The following is a 20,228-nucleotide window of genomic DNA, read 5'->3' as shown; positions in this document are numbered from 1 at the left end:
CATCTGGAAAAACTCCGGAGATAACACATTCGCGGAAGGTTGCACTAAGCAGATCTTTCACTGGGGGAGCGACATGAAGTATTGCCCCATCTTGCATGAAAATTGTGGTTTCCACACAGCTGCGCACTTTCAAAGTAGGAATGACATGGAGTACGAGGAGGTCTCGATAACGTGCAGACGTTACCGCACACCTGACAGCTCTCTTGGCGTACTGTTTTCAAAGAAGAACGGGCCCAGAATAAAGGTACATGTGAATCCACACAGCACAGGTATAAACGGCGAATGCAATGGCACTTCGTGCGCAAAACGCGGTTTAAAAGTACTCCAAATTCAGCAGTTCTGTGTATTCGCTGCAGCCGTTAAAATGCGTCTCATCACTCCATAGAATATTGCCCCGCTACGTGTCATCAACTTCGATGCGTCCCAGAAACCAAAGAGCAAATTCAGAAAGTTTGTGCGGATCGTGGGGTTTCGATCACTGCACCGCCTGGGTCTTGTACAGGTGCCAGTGTAATACACCGCGAAACTTTCCCTGCTATTGACCATAGGACGGATAATTCGCGTGACACTGCACTAGCTCTAGCACTAGCCTGGGCACTACCAGTGACAGCGACAGCAGCCTCGTCAATCACAGGAGAGGGCGCTCCCCTCTTCCAGGTGCCACACCAAGCTCACCTGTGTCCCCGAATTCTGTTACCATGTTCGTTAAACCATTTTAACGACCTCGAGCCTCTCATCAGACCTCTTAGTCGGCATTACTCTTTCAAGGTATCCCTGTGATTGCTGTCGTTCACATAAGAGAATTTCATTAATAGCCCGCAGTCTCGCTTCTCGACGACCATACTGTTCACTCACGTTATGGCTTGTCAAATGACAGCGTGGATGTCATACTGTGATAGAGTGTACAGCGCAAATTTTCATCTTGTGGCCGGAATCGAAACTATTTTTTTTTTTCTGCATAAATCGGTTCCACATTAACGTATCAGCATATCTGCCGAGTTTCTCTGCATAAATACAGCCCACCCTAGACTTCCATTACCATCTGGTACCTTCATCACAATATCTGAGCCAGCATAATGATGACGAACGCCATTTAGCAAGGTGCGTTCTCCTCGGAGCCCCTACACACTGAAACGTCCTTTATTGTTCTGCACGCAGAATTGCAACTTGTCTAAAACTACGATAAGCCGCCATTCGTGTGTCGCTGGATGCACCACTGTCGGCATGTATCCCTCTGCTGCCGCTTCAACAGAAGCCACAACATTGGTCCTCGTGCTGACACTCCGTTGTGCTCTAGACGTATCCGCATTTCCTAACTAACATACTTGACATGACGGTCCTACACTGCCGAATGCTCTCGGGTGCTAGACAGGCAGGGTTCCCACATGGCACTGAGAATGACCCTCCTGATCCCGTCAATTCCATATTTACATGATATTTGTGGCATCTAAATCTACATGATTACTCTGTAGTTCCAGTTAAGTGCTTTTAATTACTCCTCAACCGTTACACTTTCGAACTGCACGCGGAAAAACGAACACTTCGTACTTCCGTGCGAGCTCCGATTTCTCTTATTTTATTATGATGATGATCTCGTCATATGTATCAGGGCACCAACAAAATACTTTCACAGTCTGATCAGAGAGATGGTGATTTAAATTTAATGAGAAGGTCCTGCTCCAACGCAAAATCCCTTTGTTTTATAACCGCCACCCCAATTCGTGTATCATATCCGTGGCACTTAGCATATGTAAGTTGGCGATTGAAATTTCATGAAAAGATCTCGCTGCAACGAAAAACGCCTTTGCTGTAATGACCGCCAATCCAACTCGCTTATTAAATCTCTCCCCTACTTGAGCATAATATAAAACTACCTGTCCTTCTTTGAACTTTTTCGATGTCCTCTATCAGCCTTATCTGATGCAGATCCCACACTATACAGTAATACTCCAGAATATAGTAGTGTGAACATTTAATGTGCCCATGTCGTTGTTGTTGTGGTCTTCAGTCTACAGTCTGGTTTGATGCAACTCCCCATGCTACTCTATCCTGTGCAAGCTTCTTCATCTCCAAGTACCTACTTCGACCTATATCCTTCTGAATCTGCTTAGTGTATTCATCTCTTTGTCTCCCTCTATAATTTTTACCCTCCACGCTGCACTCCAATACTAAATTGATGATCCCTTGATACCTCAGAACATGTCCTACCAACCGATCCCTTCTCCTAGTCAAGTTGAGCCACAAATTTCTCTTCTCCCCAATTCTGTTCAGTGCCTCCTCATTAGTTATGTGATCTACCCATCTAACTTTCAGAATTCTTCTGTAGCACCACATTTCGAAAGCCTCTATTCTCTTCTTGTCTGAACTATTTATTAACTATGTTTCGCTTCCACTAAAGTCACATGCACAAGACAAAAGTTGGTCACAGTATTAAAAACATACCGGAACGACGGCACTTTAAAACTGCTGCACAGGACAGAGCCCATACGACAGAAAAAACTGCCGGGAGGGATCTGGCGAGGGAGGGGAGGACTGAGAGAAGGCAAGAGATGGAAGAAGAGGGGACATCAAGGGATGGGGTGCTGGAGGGGGGGAATGAAACAATGGGGTGGATGGTGCACCGAGGGCAGGAGACGGTGGGGGTGGGAGAGGGAAAGCAAGCCAGGAGGTAGCGCAAAGACACGAAAGGGGTCCGCTGGAAAGGAAGAGGGCGTAGGAGGAACGAAAAAAACACTCAGGGGAAAGGAAAAGGAGGGGAAAGAGAGACCTGAGGAGGACGGGGAAGGTGGGATTAGAGTTGGTAGGAGAGGTAGAAATCAGGGCAATGCTCATCAAGCGGGAGGGGTAGGCTCTGGGAGGTATATTGGTAAAGCAGGGAGAGGGTGGGGAGATGGAGTGAGGGTAGAACACAATGGTACAGGTATGGCAATGGGTAGGGGTTAAAGAGGATAGGAGACACCAGGGTGAGAGGGGGGACTGAGTCTGCAGACGATGTACAGGGTTTGGATGTGTCAAGGAAAAGGAGAAGATGTGGGAAGGGGATGAGGTCATATAGAATCCAGGTGGGAGACAGGAGGTAGATACAGGAAGCGAGGTGGAGGGCATGGCAATCAAGGATTTGGAGGGCTTTACAGAATCAGGGTGGGGCAGACGCTGGCATAACGAAGAATGGGATGGATCAAGCATTTGTAGGTGTGAAGGATGCAGGCTACATGTCCGGCCAGACAGGGGTTTCACGAGGCAGAGTATATTGTGAGCTTTCTGTTGGATCATAAGGAGATAAGGAGCCTGTGTGAGGTGACGGTCGAGAGTGAGGCCAAGATATTTCAGGTTAGGAGTAGAGTGGATAGGACGACCATAAACGGTAAGGTAAAAGAGCCTGCTAGTTCATGGTGTCGGCTTTATGGCAAAAATTGGCACAGAAACGCATGCGCATTTGCAGCCATCACAGGAGCGTCCTTTATTGGAATACTGTTCCATCTGTGGTGCGCAGGCACAAGCGTAAAGTTGAAACTACATGTCCGCACTCTGTCAGAAAGGGCGCTCACGTCGCTAAAAACAAACGTCAGATGACAGCAGATACGTCATTATGAATAAAATGTTTTCTCTCAGAAGAAATTAAAGAGATCACCGGGTCCCACAACTTGTCCAGTTGAAATCCGCCATCACGATTTATAAGATTTTGTGCAAGACGTGCTAGAAGTATTTCCACAGATTCTTTGTTCACTGAATCCCAAAAGTACCTCACAGGAGCTAAGGTTTTTCTGGCACAACAATCCATGGAGTGTCATCTGGTAATACAATGCTCAGCTACAGCCGACTTACTGGACTGGTAATGGCGAGTGTGGCTCACATATTCAATGCACTTTTCGTGTACTGTGCATATCGTCTGACGTATGTACTCTTCGGCACACTGTCAACGAATTTTGTAAATGCCGGCCTCCCTCAGACCCAGGTCGTCGTTTTCTCAACTGAGAAGGACACCAATATTCGTCGGTGGCTGGAAGATTATTTGAACTTGATATTTCTTTAGGATCCTGCCTACTTTAGACGAAAGGTTTCTGACGTATGGAAGGAATACCCTGGACTCGAACAGCTCCAAATCTTCTTGATGGGGTGAATGGTCACGTTTCTTCCTCCTTAGCGCTGTACTTATGTGGAAAGTAACCATTACCTTTGAACCCTGACTGTAGGTATTCTAGCTCATTTGTAAGGCAGTCTCCATCAAAAATAATATGAGCCCGCTGCACCAACATTCGAAGGACGCCAGTAGTTTGTGAAGAGTGATGGTAGGTTGACACTTGTAGATAACGGTCCGTATGCTTGGGCTTACAGCACACAGAATTCCCTACTGAGCCATTCACTCATCTAGTAAATAAGATTTCCGAAAACTGTAAGCAACCATCCTTCACTATAACAGGACGTACTTGGTGATTGAATAGAGACGTTTCATTAAGCTTGACTGACACTTCTTCTTCACCATTGAGCAACACTACAGTAGTGTCATCTATATCGCCAGAAGACTCTCAGTTTATGTTCTACCGAATCAAGTGCCCCTTCCTCAAAATTTTCTACAAAAAAGTTTGCTACCAGAGGGAAGAGAGGACGGCCCAAGGCAACACTGTCGGTCTGCTCGATATACCAGTTGTTAAATAAAAAGTAGGTGAAGGAAAGGACATATTGAAAAAGTGCTGTTACATTGGCCATGAACTTACTGCATACCCTTCAATGGTCCCAGCGCTCCCTCCAAACCCACCTAGACATGTTTACTGCTTGGTGCAACCAGTAGCTCCTTTGGATCAACCCTTCAAAAACCCAGACAATCGTCACAGGATATACCACCCCCTCCTTTCAGCTCCACGATTTTTACTTCACCATCTATAAACATCCTATACAACTTATTCTAACCTTGAAATACACTCCTGGAAATTGAAATAAGAACACCGTGAATTCATTGTCCCAGGAAGGGGAAACTTTATTGACACATTCCTGGGGTCAGATACATCACATGATCACACTGACAGAACCACAGGCACATAGACACAGGCAACAGAGCATGCACAATGTCGGCACTAGTACAGTGTATATCCACCTTTCGCAGCAATGCAGGCTGCTATTCTCCCATGGAGACGATCGTAGAGATGCTGGATGTAGTCCTGTGGAACGGCTTGCCATGCCATTTCCACCTGGCGCCTCAGTTGGACCAGTGTTCGTGCTGGACGTGCAGACCGCGTGAGACGACGCTTCATCCAGTCCCAAACATGCTCAATGGGGGACAGATCCGGAGATCTTGCTGGCCAGGGTAGTTGACTTACACCTTCTAGAGCACGTTGGGTGGCACGGGATACATGCGGACGTGCATTGTCCTGTTGGAACAGCAAGTTCCCTTGCCGGTCTAGGAATGGTAGAACGATGGGTTCGATGACGGTTTGGATGTACCGTGCACTATTCAGTGTCCCCTCGACGATCACCCGTGGTGTACGGCCAGTGTAGGAGATCGCTCCCCACACCATGATGCCGGGTGTTGGCCCTGTGTGCCTCGGTCGTATGCAGTCCTGATTGTGGCGCTCACCTGCATGGTGCCAAACACGCATACGACCATCATTGGCACCAAGGCAGAAGCGACTCTCATCGCTGAAGACGACACGTCTCCATTCGTCCCTCCATTCACGCCTGTCGCGACACCACTGGAGGCGGGCTGCACGATGTTGGGGCGTGAGCGGAAGACGGCCTAACGGTGTGCGGGACCGTAGCCCAGCTTCATGGAGACGGTTGCGAATGGTCCTCGCCGATACCCCAGGAGCAACAGTGTCCCTAATTTGCTGGGAAGTGGCGGTGCGGTCCCCTACGGCACTGCGTAGGATCCTACGGACTTGGCCTGCATCCGTGCGTCGCGGCGGTCCGGTCCCAGGTCGACGGGCACGTGCACCTTCCGCCGACCACTGGCGACAACATCGATGTACTGTGGAGACCTCACGCCCCACGTGTTGAGCAATTCGGCGGTACGTCCACCCGGCCTCCCGCATGCCCACTATACGCCCTCGCTCAAAGTCCGTCAACTGCACATACGGTTCACGTCCACGCTGTCGCGGCATGCTACCAGTGTTAAAGACTGCGATGGAGCTCCGTATGCCACGGCAAACTGGCTGACACTGACGGTGGCGGTGCACAAATGCTGCGCAGCTAGTGCCATTCGACGGCCAACACCGCGTTTCCTGGTGTGTCCGCTGTGCCGTGCGTGTGATCATTGCTTGTACAGCCCTCTCGCAGTGTCCGGAGCAAGTATGGTGGGTCTGACACACTGGTGTCAATGTGTTCTTTTTTCCATTTCCAGGAGTGTACATTGGCCTTGCCCTTGACCGTCACCTCATGCTAACTCCTCATCTCCTTACCATCCAACATGACTCTGTCTTCTGAAACTCATGTCCAGCCAGACAAGGGGGCTGCATCCTTCCACCATCCTTTGTACGTAAAAATCCTTTATCCATCCCATCCTCTGTTATGCCAGTGTCGCCTGGATCTCCACCTCTCCTAAACCAAAGACCTCCAAATTCTGCCGTTCCCCATGAGGATCAAAAAAAAAAAAAAAAAAAAAAAGACTTTCAGCATCTCAATGTGTAAGATGATGTACTTCGCTCGATATTTATCCTTCCTTCAAACCATCACCCTCCTCTTCCTCTCACCTCCTCCCTAGGGCTACCTCTCCTTTCCCTCCCCGTCTGCTGCTTCGTCCCTCCTACCCCCCCCTGTCCTTCTCGTTTCTCCTGCCCATTCCTTCCTGGATTGCTCCCTTCTCCACCCTCCCTGTCTCCTCTCCCTTGGTGTGTTACCGGCTCCCCCCTTCCACCCCTTCCTGCCTCCCTCCTCCACTGACGCTCCCTCTTCCTCCTCTTTCCCTCCTCTGGCTTCCACTCCTTTGGCAGGTCCTTCCAGTTTTCGTCCATTTACTATCCATCATATTTTAGTGCTCACTGTATGTGTTACGTAAGTGGAGTGTGATTCCAGTGTTGTTCTCCCATATGGTTTTTATATAGTGAACGCCATTTTAATCGTGCTCCCCGTGCCTCCAGTATTTATGTCCTCTGTCCTCATCGACTGTCATTTTATTTATACGTGGATTTTATGCAAACGTATCTCGTTAAACTACTCCTTTTTTATGTATTTTAACTCCAATTGTTTCCCCTTCTCTTGTGTCAACTTAATCTTTTATCCCCATATTACATGTATTTAATGTTTCTCCTATGATAATTTATACAGTCTCTTGGCTGAAGAGAGGCGAATTGTGCCGTTGCCAGCCCACATGGGCCAGAGGTAAGAAATCAGAAAAAAAGCAAAACTAGCAGCCTTCAATGCCGGACACTCACCTGAAGATGGCTGGATGGTTGCCAACCGAAATATTGTGGTAAGAAGTCAACATGAGGTGGCTGCAATCCCGAAACCTCATAGCCGGGAAAACTTCAAGAATCACATGTTTTATATGTTCTTCGGAAATGTGATAGTGTTTCAGTTTGTTATTATTATGTTAATTAAAGATAGCTATTATTGTTTCAGTGAAATTGCCTACATGTGGCGTAATATTGTTCCAATTGATAAAACAGTAAAAACCATATAGAACGTTATGACAGTTGTAACGCTGCAGTTATAGTGGGGCGGCTTGACACGATCAGAGCAGTGCGGCGTGGCTAGCAGAGCAGTGATGACGGAACAAACCTTTGTTCGCCGGTGTGCGTAATTACAGTGACGCCGGAAATGGGCCGGCGCGGAGCACAGCAGCACTGAGCGAATTAAATGTGTTTTGTTTTCGAACGCGACGACCGGTGTGATTCTGGCGGTGGTCGAGCAACACCGGCAGCATTCGGCTGTCGATGCGGGTAGCAGTGTCAGTACTGTTTCCGCTGCTTATGTTTCTTTTTTTGTGCTGTTGAGAGAATGGTATCAGCGGAAGTTTTGATAGCGGCTGTTTCTACTTGGCGTCTCTTATGGGACCCCTCAAGACACCTATCATAACAACTGATTCATTTTGGATAAGTTATTTGATGAAGTGGCAGCATAATTGCAGACTATAAGTACAGAAAGCATTACATTATCTCTTATTTCTTTCACTGTGTTACAAGAAGAGGCAACAACAAAGGTGAAGTAGAATAGCTGAGCAATGCATGATAATCGCTTTTCATTATATGAGGAAAAGTTGTCAAAACTATCTCGTTCGGACAGCTTCATCTGAAGGTCTGTTAAAGTTTTGTCCTGACTGATAAGTGCTTCGTATAGAACGATCGATGTCTACTGCATATTGCTCATCGACACTGAGGGGTCCTTCTAGGTCAATAACAGCGCTGTGGATGACACGTAGTTCGATTGAATGAAAATTTTTATACACTATGTGTCAAAAGTATCCGGATACCTGGCTGAAAATCACTTACAAGTCCGTGGCGCCCTCCATCGGTAATGATGGAATTCAGCATGGTGTTGATCCACCCTTAGCCTACACTCACAGGCATACGTTCAACCAGGTGGTGGAAGGTTTCCTGGCGAATGGCAGCCCATTCTTCACGGAGTGCTGCTCTGAGGAGAGGTATCTATGTTTGTCTGTGAGGCCTGGCACGAAGTCAGCTTTCCGAAACATCCCAAAGGTGTTCTATAGGATTCAGATCAGGACTCTGTGCAGGCCAGTCAATTAGAGGGATGTTAATGTCGTGTAACCACTCCCTCACAGGCAGTGCATTATGAACAGGTGCTCGATCGCGTTGAAAGGTGCAGTGGTCATCCCAGACAACAGTGGGAAGAAATAACGTGCTTGAAACATCAATGTGGACCTGTGCTGTGATAGTGATACGCAAAACAAGAAGGGGTGCAAGCCCACTCCATGAAAAACACGACCACACCATAAAACCACCGTCTCCGAATTTTACTGTTGCCACTACACACAATGGCGGATGACGTTCACCAGGCATTCGCCATACGCACACAAAAAAATAGTTCAAATGGCTCTGAGCACTATGGGACTCAACATCTTAGGTCATAAGTCCCCTAGAACTTAGAACGACTTAAACCTAGCTAACCTAAGGACATCACACACACCCATGCCCGAGGCAGGACTCGAACCTGCGACCGTAGCAGTCCCGCGGTTCCGGACTGCAGCGCCAGAACCGCTAGACCACCGCGACCGGCCATACGCACACCTTGCCATCGTCTCGCATATTGTGCACCGTGATTCATCACTCCACACAACGTTTTTCCACTGTTCAATCGTCCAATGTTTACGCTCCTCACACCAAGCGAGAAGTCGTTTAGCATTTACCAGGGTGATGTGTGGCTTGTGAGCAGCTGCTCGACCATGAAATCCATGTTTTCTCACCTCCCGCCTAACTGTCATAGGACTTACAGTGGACCCTGATGCAGTTTGGAATTCCTGTCTGATGGTCTGAATAGATGACTGTCCATTACACATTACGACCCTCTTCAACCGTCGGCGGTCTCTCTCAGTCAACAGACGAGGTCGGCCTTTATGCTTTTCTGCTGTACGTGTCCCTTCACGTTTGCACTTCACTATCACATCGAAAGAGTGGACGTAGGGATGCTTAGGAGTTTGGAAATCTCGCGTACAAAAGTATGACATAAGTGACACCTAATCACGTGACCACGTTCGAAGTCCGTGAGTTCCGCGGAGCCACAAATTTTACTCTCTCACCATGTGTAATGACTACTGAGGTCGTTGGTATGGAGTAGCTGGCAGTAGCTGGCAGCACAAGGCATCTAATATGAAAAACGTATGTTTTTGGGGGTCTCCGGATACTTTTGATCACTTAGTGTAGCTGTAAAGCATTGTACCGGAATTTTCTGGGCGTTTTTACGAATGTACTTTCAGTCAACATCATTGAATGAAACTGGGACGTCTTGTATGTTATGTAAATCGTTATCAGTATTTATAAAAAACATTTTTTCGCATTCCGCCTGGATAGGCAGTGCGTGGGTCTGCTGCTGTGAACTGCTTCTGGAAGATAGGCCGAGAGTGAAGGAAGCACAGGTCATCCCCGTTTTCAAGAAGGGACGTCGAACAGATGTGCAGAACTATCGACCTATATCTCTAACGTCGATCAGTTGTAGAATTTTGGAACACGTATTGTGTTCGAGTATAATGACTTTTCTGGAGACTAGAAATCTACTCTGTAGGAATCAGCATGGGTTTCGAAAAAGACGGTCATGTGAAACCCAGCTCGCGCTATTCGTCCACGAGACTCAGAGGGCCATAGACACGGGTTCACAGGTAGATGCCGTGTTTCTTGACTTCCGCAAGGCGTTCGATACAGTTCCCCACAGTCGTTTAATGAACAAAGTAAGAGCATATGGACTATCAGACCAATTGTGTGATTGGATTGAGGAGTTCCTAGATAACAGGACGCAGCATGTTATTCTCAATGGAGAGAAGTCTTCCGAAGTAAGAGTAATTTCAGGTGTGCCGCAGGGAAGTGTCATAGGACCGTTGCTATTCACAATATACATAAATGACCTGGTGGATGACATCGGAAGTTCACTGAGGCTTTTTGCAGATGATGCTGTGGTGTATCGAGAGGTTGTAACAATGGAAAATTGTACTGAAATGCAGGAGGATCTGCAGCGAATTGACGCATGGTGCAGGGAATGGCAACTGAATCTCAATGTAGACAAGTGTAATGTGCTGCGAATACACAGAAAGATAGATCCTTTATCATTTAGCTACAAAATAGCAGGTCAGCAACTGGAAGCAGTTAATACCATAAATTATCTGGGAGTACGCATTAGGAGTGATTTAAAATGGAATGATCATATAATGTTGATTGTCGGTAAAGCAGATGCCAGACTGAGATTCATTGGAAGAATCCTAAGGAAATGCAATCCGAAAACAAAGGAAGTAGGTTACAGTACGCTTGTTCGCCCACTGCTTGAATACTGCTCAGCAGTGTGGGATCCGTACCAGATAGGGTTGATACAAGACATAGAGAAGATCCAACGGAGAGCAGCGCGCTTCGTTACAGGATCATTTAGTAATCGCGAAAGCGTTACGGGGATGATAGATAAACTCCAGTGGAAGACTCTGCAGGAGAGACGCTCAGTAGCTCGGTACGGGCTTTTGTCAATGTTTCGAGAACATACCTTCACCGAAGAGTCAAGCAGTATATTGCTCCCTCCTACGTATATCTCGCGAAGAGACCATGAGGATAAAATCAGAGAGATTAGAGCCCACACAGAGGCGTACCGACAATCCTTCTTTCCACGAACAATACGAGACTGGAATAGAAGGGAGAACCGATAAAGGTACTGAAGGTACCCTCCGCCACACACCGTCAGGTGGCTTGCGGAGTATGGATATAGATGTAGATGTAGAAGCGAGTAAGAGCAGGAGAGGTGAATAACTTCGGTACTGCATGTAACTTTAACAACTTTTAATAGAGTCAAAAACACAAATAAATATCAAATTCATACATAACTTTGGCTAGGATGAGCACGTATGTGTGAAGTCGTAGTCCATGCCTAATCCTGTGAAGTTAGGAAGACTGTTGTGTATAATCTCAAAACTAACAAATACTAGTTGCTGTCCAAACTTAAACTGAACTTAATTAATACAAAGTCTCAATAGCAAGCTAGCCCACTCGGTAGTAGAAGCGATATTTCCAGGTCGTCTGCTCTTGATGAAATGGGTAGAAATCAAGACGGCACTACATGAGCTCCACAGCGTCGGCCAGAGGGCGCTGTGGTCAGCGTAGTTAGTCTCCTCTCGTAGTGCCAACTTACGAGAGCGTGCACCTACGTTGTGACGTCGAAACTGTCAACGCCACACATTTGAATGTGGTGTAGCTGGAGGAAATCCCACAACATTTCGGTAATTGACTCACAATACTTACAATTGTTGTGAATCCTATTGTGATTGTGAGAGCCATGCCTCGAAACTTCTTCTGCTTTCTAAGAACCTGTAACAATTCTTGTCTCATCAGCTATCTATGGTCGTTAAAAAGGATGTTATTTCATTGGATAAATCTGTAGTAGCTTGAATATCAGTTAGATACGAAAGTTTCGCCTATCGATCATACAGCAAAATATTCTCCTCTTTGCATACTATCATTTGCCAAAATGGTGTTTCGATATCTTAAACCGTTTATGAGATATAAGGAACGTTACAAATATTTCATTCTGGCTTTTTCGTTGTCGCACGAGTTCGGGACGAAGCGCTTTACATAGAAACAATTTTCTTGAGAGATAGATAGCAAAGTCCTTGTAAGATTAAAGAATAATTCAGCACATCAGGTACATTCCATACGTAGAAACATACGGCCTAACATGCACCAAACGCAAACTCATACGGACCCCTCTTTTCCAACGAAAACATTCCGAAATTCTTGCAGTAGTTTACTTAATTTTGAAATATCACAATAACTAAACAATTAATGAAAAGATAGACAGTTTTAGGTTTCAGGAATTACTGCAACCAATCGCAAAGTTTATCATGAGGTTCTACATCTACATCTACATCCATACTCCGCAAGCCACCTGACGGTGTGTGGCGGAGGGTGCCTTCAGTACCTCTATCGGTTCTCCCTTCTATTCCAGTCTCGTATTGTTCGTGGAATGAAGGATTGTCGTTATGCCTCTGTGTGGGCTCAAATCTCTCTGATTTTATCCTCATGGTCTCTTCGCGAGATATACGTAGGAGGGAGCAATATACTGCTTGACTCTTCGGTGAAGGTATGTTCTCGAAACTTTGACAAAAGCCCGTACCGAGCTACTGAGCGTCTCTCCTGCAGAGTCTTCCACTGGAGTTTATCTATCATCTCCGTAACGCTTTCGCGATTACTAAATGATCCTGTAACGAAGCGCGCTGCTCTCCGTTGGATCTTCTCTATGTCTTGTATCAACCCTATCTGGTACGGATCCCACACTGCTGAGCAGTATTCAAGCAGTGGGCGAACAAGCGTACTGTAACCTACTTCCTTTGTTTTCGGATTGCATTTCCTTAGGATTCTTCCAATGAATCTCAGTCTGGCATCTGCTTTACCGACAATCAACATTATATGATCATTCCATTTTAAATCACTCCTAATGCGTACTCCCAGATAATTTATGGTATTAACTGCTTCCAGTTGCTGACCTGCTATTTTGTAGCTAAATGATAAAGGATCTATCTTTCTGTGTATTCGCAGCACATTACACTTGTCTACATTGAGATTCAGTTGCCATTCCCTGCACCATGCGTCAATTCGCTGCAGATCCTCCTGCATTTCAGTACAATTTTCCATTGTTACAACCTCTCGATACACCACAGCATCATCTGCAAAAAGCCTCAGTGAACTTCCGATGTCATCCACCAGGTCATTTATGTATATTGTGAATAGCAACGGTCCTATGACACTTCCCTGCGGCACACCTGAAATTACTCTTACTTCGGAAGACTTCTCTCCATTGAGAATAACATGCAGCGTCCTGTTATCTAGGAACTCCTCAATCCAATCACACAATTGGTCTGATAGTCCATATGCTCTTACTTTGTTCAATAAACGACTGTGGGGAACTGTATCGAACGCCTTGCGGAAGTCAAGAAACACGGCATCTACCTGTGAACCCGTGTCTATGGCCCTCTGAGTCTCGTGGACGAATAGCGCGAGCTGGGTTTCACATGACCGTCTTTTTCGAAACCCATGCTGATTCCTACAGAGTAGATTTCTAGTCTCCAGAAAAGTCATTATACTCGAACACAATACGTGTTCCAAAATTCTACAACTGATCGACGTTAGAGATATAGGTCTATAGTTCTGCACATCTGTTCGACGTCCCTTCTTGAAAACGGGGATGACCTGTGCCCTTTTCCAATCCTTTGGAACGCTACGCTCTTCTAGAGACCTACGGTACACCGCTGCAAGAAGGGGGGCAAGTTCCTTCGCGTACTCTGTGTAAAATTGAACTGGTATCCCATCAGGTCCAGAGGCCTTTCCTCTTTTGAGCGATTTTAATTGTTTCTCTATCCCTCTGTCGTCTGTTTCGATATCTACCATTTTGTCATCTGTGCGACAATCTAGAGAAGGAACTACAGTGCAATCTTCCTCTGTGAAACAACTTTGGAAAAAGACATTTAGTATTTCGGCCTTTAGTCTGTCATCCTCTGTTTCAGTAGCATTTTGGTCACAGAGTGTCTGGACATTTTGTTTTGATCCACCTACCGCTTTGACATAAGACCAAAATTTCTTAGGATTTTCTGCCAAGTCAGTACATAGAACTTTACTTTCGAATTCATTGAACGCCTCTCGCATAGCTCTCTTCACACTACATTTCGCTTCGCGTAATTTTTGTTTGTCTGCAAGGCTTTGGCTATGTTTATGTTTGCTGTGAAGTTCCCTTTGCTTCCGCAGCAGTTTTCTAACTCGGTTGTTGAACCACGGTGGCTCTTTTCCATCTCTTACGACCTTGCTTGGCACATACTCATCTAACGCATATTGTACGATGGTTTTGAACTTTGTCCACTGATCCTCAACACTATCAGTACTTGAGACAAAACTTTTGTGTTGAGCCGTCAGGTACTCTGTAATCTGCTTTTTGTCACTTTTTCTAAACAGAAAAATCTTCCTACCCTTTTTAATATTCCTATTTACGGCTGAAATCATCGATGCCGTAACCGCTTTATGATCACTGATTCCCTGTTCTGCGTTAACTTTTTCAAATAGTTCGGGTCTGTTTGTCACCAGAAGGTCTAATATGTTATCGCCACGAGTCGGTTCTCTGTTTAACTGCTCAAGGTAGTTTTCAGATAAAGCACTTAAAAAAATTTCACTGGATTCTTTGTCCCTGCCACCCGTTATGAACGTCTGAGTCTCCCAGTCTATATCCGGCAAATTAAAATCTCCACCCAGAACTATAACATGGTGGGGAAATCTACTCGAAATATTTTCCAAATTATCCTTCAGGTGCTCAGCCACAACAGCTGCTGAGCCAGGGGGCCTATAGAGACATCCAATTACCACGTCTGAGCCTGCTTTAACCGCGACCTTCACCCAAATCATTTCACATTTCGGATCTCCGTCAATTTCCTTCGATACTATTGCACTTCTTACCGCTATAAACACGCCTCCCCCTTCACTGTTCAGCCTGTCTCTGCGGTATACATTCCAATCTGAGTTTAGGATTTCGTTACTGTTTACGTCTGGTTTCAGCCAACTTTCTGTCCCTAGTACTATATGGGCGTTGTGATCGTTTATTAATGAGAGCAGTTCTGGGACCTTTCTATAGACGCTCCTGCAGTTTACTATTAGCACATTAATATTGTTATTCCCTGTTGCATTTTGCCTACTCCTATCTTGCCGCGTCTCAGGAGGCGTCTTGTCGGGCCTAGGGAGGGGATTCTCTAACCTAAAAAACCCCCATGTGCACTCCACACGTACTCCGCTACCCTTGTAGCCGCTTCCGGCGTGTAGTGTACGCCTGACCTATTCAGGGGGACCCTACATTTCTCCACCCGATAGCGGAGGTCGAGAAATTTGCACCCCAGATCTCCGCAGAATCGTCTGAGCCTCTGGTTTAAGCCTTCCAGTCGGCTCCAAACCATAGGACCGCGATCGGTTCTGGGAACGATACTACAAATAGTTAGCTCTGATTCCACCCCGCGAGCGAGGCTTTCCGCCTTCACCAATTCCGCCAACCGCCTGTACGAAATGAGGATGACCTCTGAACCCAGACGGCAGGAGTCATTGGTGCCGACATGAGCAACAATTTGCAGTCGGGTGCACCCAGTGCTCTCTATCGCCGCCGGTAGAGCCTCCTCCACATCTCGGATGAGACCCCCCGGCATGCAGACAGAGTGAACACTGGCCTTCTTCCCCGACCTTCTCGCTATTTCCCTAAGGGGCTCCATCACCTGCCTAACGTTGGAGCTCCCAATAACTAATAAACCCCTCCCCCCGTGTGCCTGCTCGGACCTTGCTGAAGGAGCAGCCACATGTCCCCTCACAGGCAGAGCGGGCGATGCCACACGGCCAGCCTCCACATTGACCTTCCGCCTCGTGCGCCGCGAACGCCGCTGAACCCGCCACTCCCCTTGGGGAGAGGGTGGCCCAACCGCGCCCGGTACCCGCGAAGATGTCTCGACAGCAGGGACAGTGGGTGAAGCATGTAACACCTGGGGTGTACCTTGCGACGCACCAGACTCCCCACTGCCGCTACACTCCGAGGCAGCAGCCTGAAGACGGCTGACCGCGGCCATCAACACGCTCAGCTGTTCGCGAACAGTGGCCAGCTCCTCCTGCGTCCGTACACAGCAGTCACACATCCTATCCATCCTAAGGAAACAATTTACTGAAGAGAGTTAATCAACCTTTAACTAGACTGCTAATTCACTAAAGGCGGCTGCTTATTCACTAAACTGTGGTTGCTAGCCACTTCTTGTAGAAAACAATGAAAATAGCACTACCTGTCTCTGGACTGTATTGAAAACAAACACTAGCACTACTGGCAGTATGGTTGACTACAGGGACTCTCTCTTACTGTATTCAAAACAAACACGAAATGTATGGAACACTATTAAGAGCACTCGAAAAATAAAGCTTCCTGAAAGCAAATACACACGGAAGAAGAAGTGACAAGTAAGAAAAATACAGTTAATACTGAAATTGAGGTAGCTCGCTGCACAGCAGACGTGAAGCAGACGGCAGTTACGACGACACTGACACTGACACTGACTGACTGATGGGTAAAGCTATGAGATGTGAGAGAATCACATTTTTTCAGCAAGTAGTTTCTTAAAATAGTGTGAGAAAGACTGAAGATCGCCCAGTTTGCGCGTTAGCCGTCCACTCAGTGAAGCCAGCCAGCCTGCCGGCTGCCGCGCCGCACAGGAAGCTGCGGTGCGGGAGCTGCCCGACGCGCTACTCTGCCGTAATCCGGGACTAAGCCACATACGATTGATTACGAACACATTAAAACACAACCAAATTCAATTATTCGTGAAAATAAGTATGCTTTTAGCTGTCACTTTGCTTTTCAACGTGCTAGGTCAAATATAATGTTCACTTTTTGTAACGAAAGTCGTCCTCCTTTAGGTGTAGTACAGGCCAGGGCCTAATTCCACACAATAGCTTACAATGACTGGCAAATTCGTCATTAAACTTCTTAGTTCAGCTCTCCAGTTTTGCTAGAAGAAACATTTTTAAAATAATCTGAGCTGACAGTAACGCACATCTAAAAAATAATATAAATTTTAGATTTGCTGCGTAATGATGGCGAACTACAGAGCTCCAGCGATGCTGTTTATTCTCCTCCACAGGCAATATTATTTAATATATTGGTATGGGGGCGTTATAAGCAGTCTCTTCAGTAGACTTCTTACATTTTCTAAGTGTTCTCTCATTTACAGTCTGTGTTTGCTTTTCTCACAATATTATCTATTTGACCATTCCACTTCAACTTATTCGTAATTGTAATCTCTCAGTATTTAGTTGAGTTTACAGCCTTTAGATTTGTGTGATTTATCGTGTAACTGAAATTTAGCGTATTCTTTTTAGTGCCCATGTAGATGATTTCACACTGTTCATGGTTTATAGTCAATTGCCACATTTTCAGCCATGGAGAGATGTTGTCTAAATCACTTTGCAATTCAAAAATAGTTCAAATGGTTCTGAGCACTATGGGACTTAACTTCTGAGGTCATCAGTCCCCTAGAACTTAGAACTACTTAAACCTAACTAACCTAAGGACATCACCCACATCCATGCCCGAGGCAGGATTCGAACCTGCGACCGTAGCGGTCGCGCGGTTCCAGACTGCAGCGCCTAGAACCGCTCAGCCACACCGGCCGGCCTTTGCAATTCGTTTTGATCGTCTGATGACTTCATTTAACGGTAAATGACAGCTCACTAGTAAAGAATCTAAGATGATTGCTCAGATTGTCTCCTAAATTGTTCATGTAGACCAGGAACGAGGAACGCCAGATGAACTGTGACCGTTCTGAGCGGAAATCAGGAACGCACTCACAGAACTGAAACGGTACTCTCCATAGCCACACAATTTAATTAGAAGTCGCTTGTAAGAAACAGTATCGAAAGCCTTCTGAAAATCTAAAAATATGGAATCAATTTGACGACCCCTGTCGATGTCACACATTATTTCGTAACAGTAAAGGCTAAGTTGTATTTCACAAGAAAAACATTTTCTCCGTACCTGTTGTTTGTTTGTCGATAAATCGTTTTATTCGAGCTGATTCATTATGTTCCAAAATCTTACTGCAAATCGATATTAGTAATATGGTTCTGTAATTCAGCGGATTATTCCTATTTCCTTTCTTCGTTATTGGTTTGACTTGCGCCGCTTTTCAAATCTTTCTAAGAACGAGCGGTTGTATTTGAGTGTTAAGTATGGAGCTATTGTATCAACATACTCTGAAAGGAACTTGACGACTATACCGTCTGGACCGGAAAGCTCGTCTTTCTTAAGTATTTTAAGCTGCTTCGCTGCACCGAGGATATCTCCCTGTAAGTATAAGTTGGCTCTTGTTCTTGATCAGAATTCTGAAGCATTTGTTTCGTCTTCTTTCGAGAATGAATTTCGGAAAACAGTGTTTAGTAACTCTGTTTTACTGGCGCTGTCATCAGTAACGTCACCATTGTTACGGCACACTGAAGGTATTGATTGCGTCTTGCCACTGGTGTACTCTAAATACGAACAGATCGTCTAAGGGTTTTCTGCCAGATTTCGAGGCAGACTTTCTTTGTGGAAACTATTACAAGCATCTCGCATTGAAGTTCACGTTAAATTTTCGTTTCGAGCTTCTGTGAATCTTCGCCAATTTTGCTTTTTAATTTTGCGTGCTTTCTTCGTTTCTTCTGTTATAGTGTTCTGATCTGTTATCTATACCATAGGAGATCAGAATATCTCTTATTTGTTTATTTGGTGTATATCTCTCAGTTCTCGTCGATATTATTTCTTTGAATTTAAACCACATCTGCTCTACGCTTACATAGACTGGAACGAGAGGGCACTGTCGCTTAGGACGGGGTCAAGCGAATTTTTATCTGCTTTTTTAAATAGGCATATTTCGCGTTTATTTTTGGTTGGTTTGGATGCTACGGTATTTAGTCTAGCTATAACAACCTAGTGGTCACTAATCTCTGTTCTGTCACGATGCTCCTTAGATGTTCAGGGTTATTTATTGAAAAGAGTACAAGTATGTTTTCGTAACCGTTTACACTTCGAGTGGGCTCCCGAATTAGTTGTTCGAAATAATTTCCTGAGTAGGCATTTAGTACGACTTCGAACCATGTTTGATGCCTACCACCGGCTTTAAACATGTATTTTCGCCAAAATATCGAGGGTAGCTTAAAGCAATCACCAACAGTTATTGTATAAGTGGGGTATCTGTTTGAAATAACACTCAAATTTTCTTTGAACTGTTCAGCAGATGCGTCATCTGGGTCAGAGGGGCTCAGTGAAAGAAACTAGTTATTAATTTATTTCGGTTGTAAATTATACTCATACTAACGCACATGAACAAACTACCTAACTACAAAGTAAACTACTTCTGACAGCCATAAGCACTCCACCATTAACTGTATTTAATCTATTCTTTCTGAACACAGTTAGGATCTTTGTTAAAAATATTCGACTGAACTTATTTCCTGCTGTAGCCAGCTTTCCATACCTTCTACGGTTTGAGATTCAGTGCTTTCGATTAGCGCTTTCAGCTCTGCTTCATTTCCAACTCATCTATGAAAGTTTACAATTACAAAATTGATTTTCCTTAGTCTACCCTCTGTCCGTGTCCATCCTGTGCCCTTTGACACTGAAGCCCTTCCTGCATTTTTCCGAGATCCTCTAACCTAAAAAAAAAAAAAAAACAGGTCCCTCCACTCATCCCCTGTTACCTGTGTAGCCGTTTCCTGCATGTGGTGGGCCCTTGACCTACTGAGCTGAACCTGGAAACACACCACCCTATCGCACAAGTCGAGGACACCTGCAACCTACACAAGTGCAGAACTCTCTGAGCCTCTGTTACAGACGCTCGATTCTGTTCCAAAGAACCACAGTTGGTTCTGTCGACGATGCAACAGATGGTGAGCTCCATCTTCATCTTACAAACGAGACTGATAGTCTTAACTACTTCAGCTAGCCGCCCAACACCATAAAGAATCTCTTCCAATCCAAAGTGACACACTTTGTTAGTACCAACATTAGCTGCCACCTGCAATTGGCTGCGCCCTGTGCTTTCATGGTATGTGGAG

This window comes from Schistocerca cancellata, chromosome 5 (genome assembly GCF_023864275.1).
Source record: "Schistocerca cancellata isolate TAMUIC-IGC-003103 chromosome 5, iqSchCanc2.1, whole genome shotgun sequence".
Lineage (NCBI taxonomy): Eukaryota > Metazoa > Arthropoda > Insecta > Orthoptera > Acrididae > Schistocerca > Schistocerca cancellata.
This window is presented reverse-complemented; position numbering follows the sequence as displayed.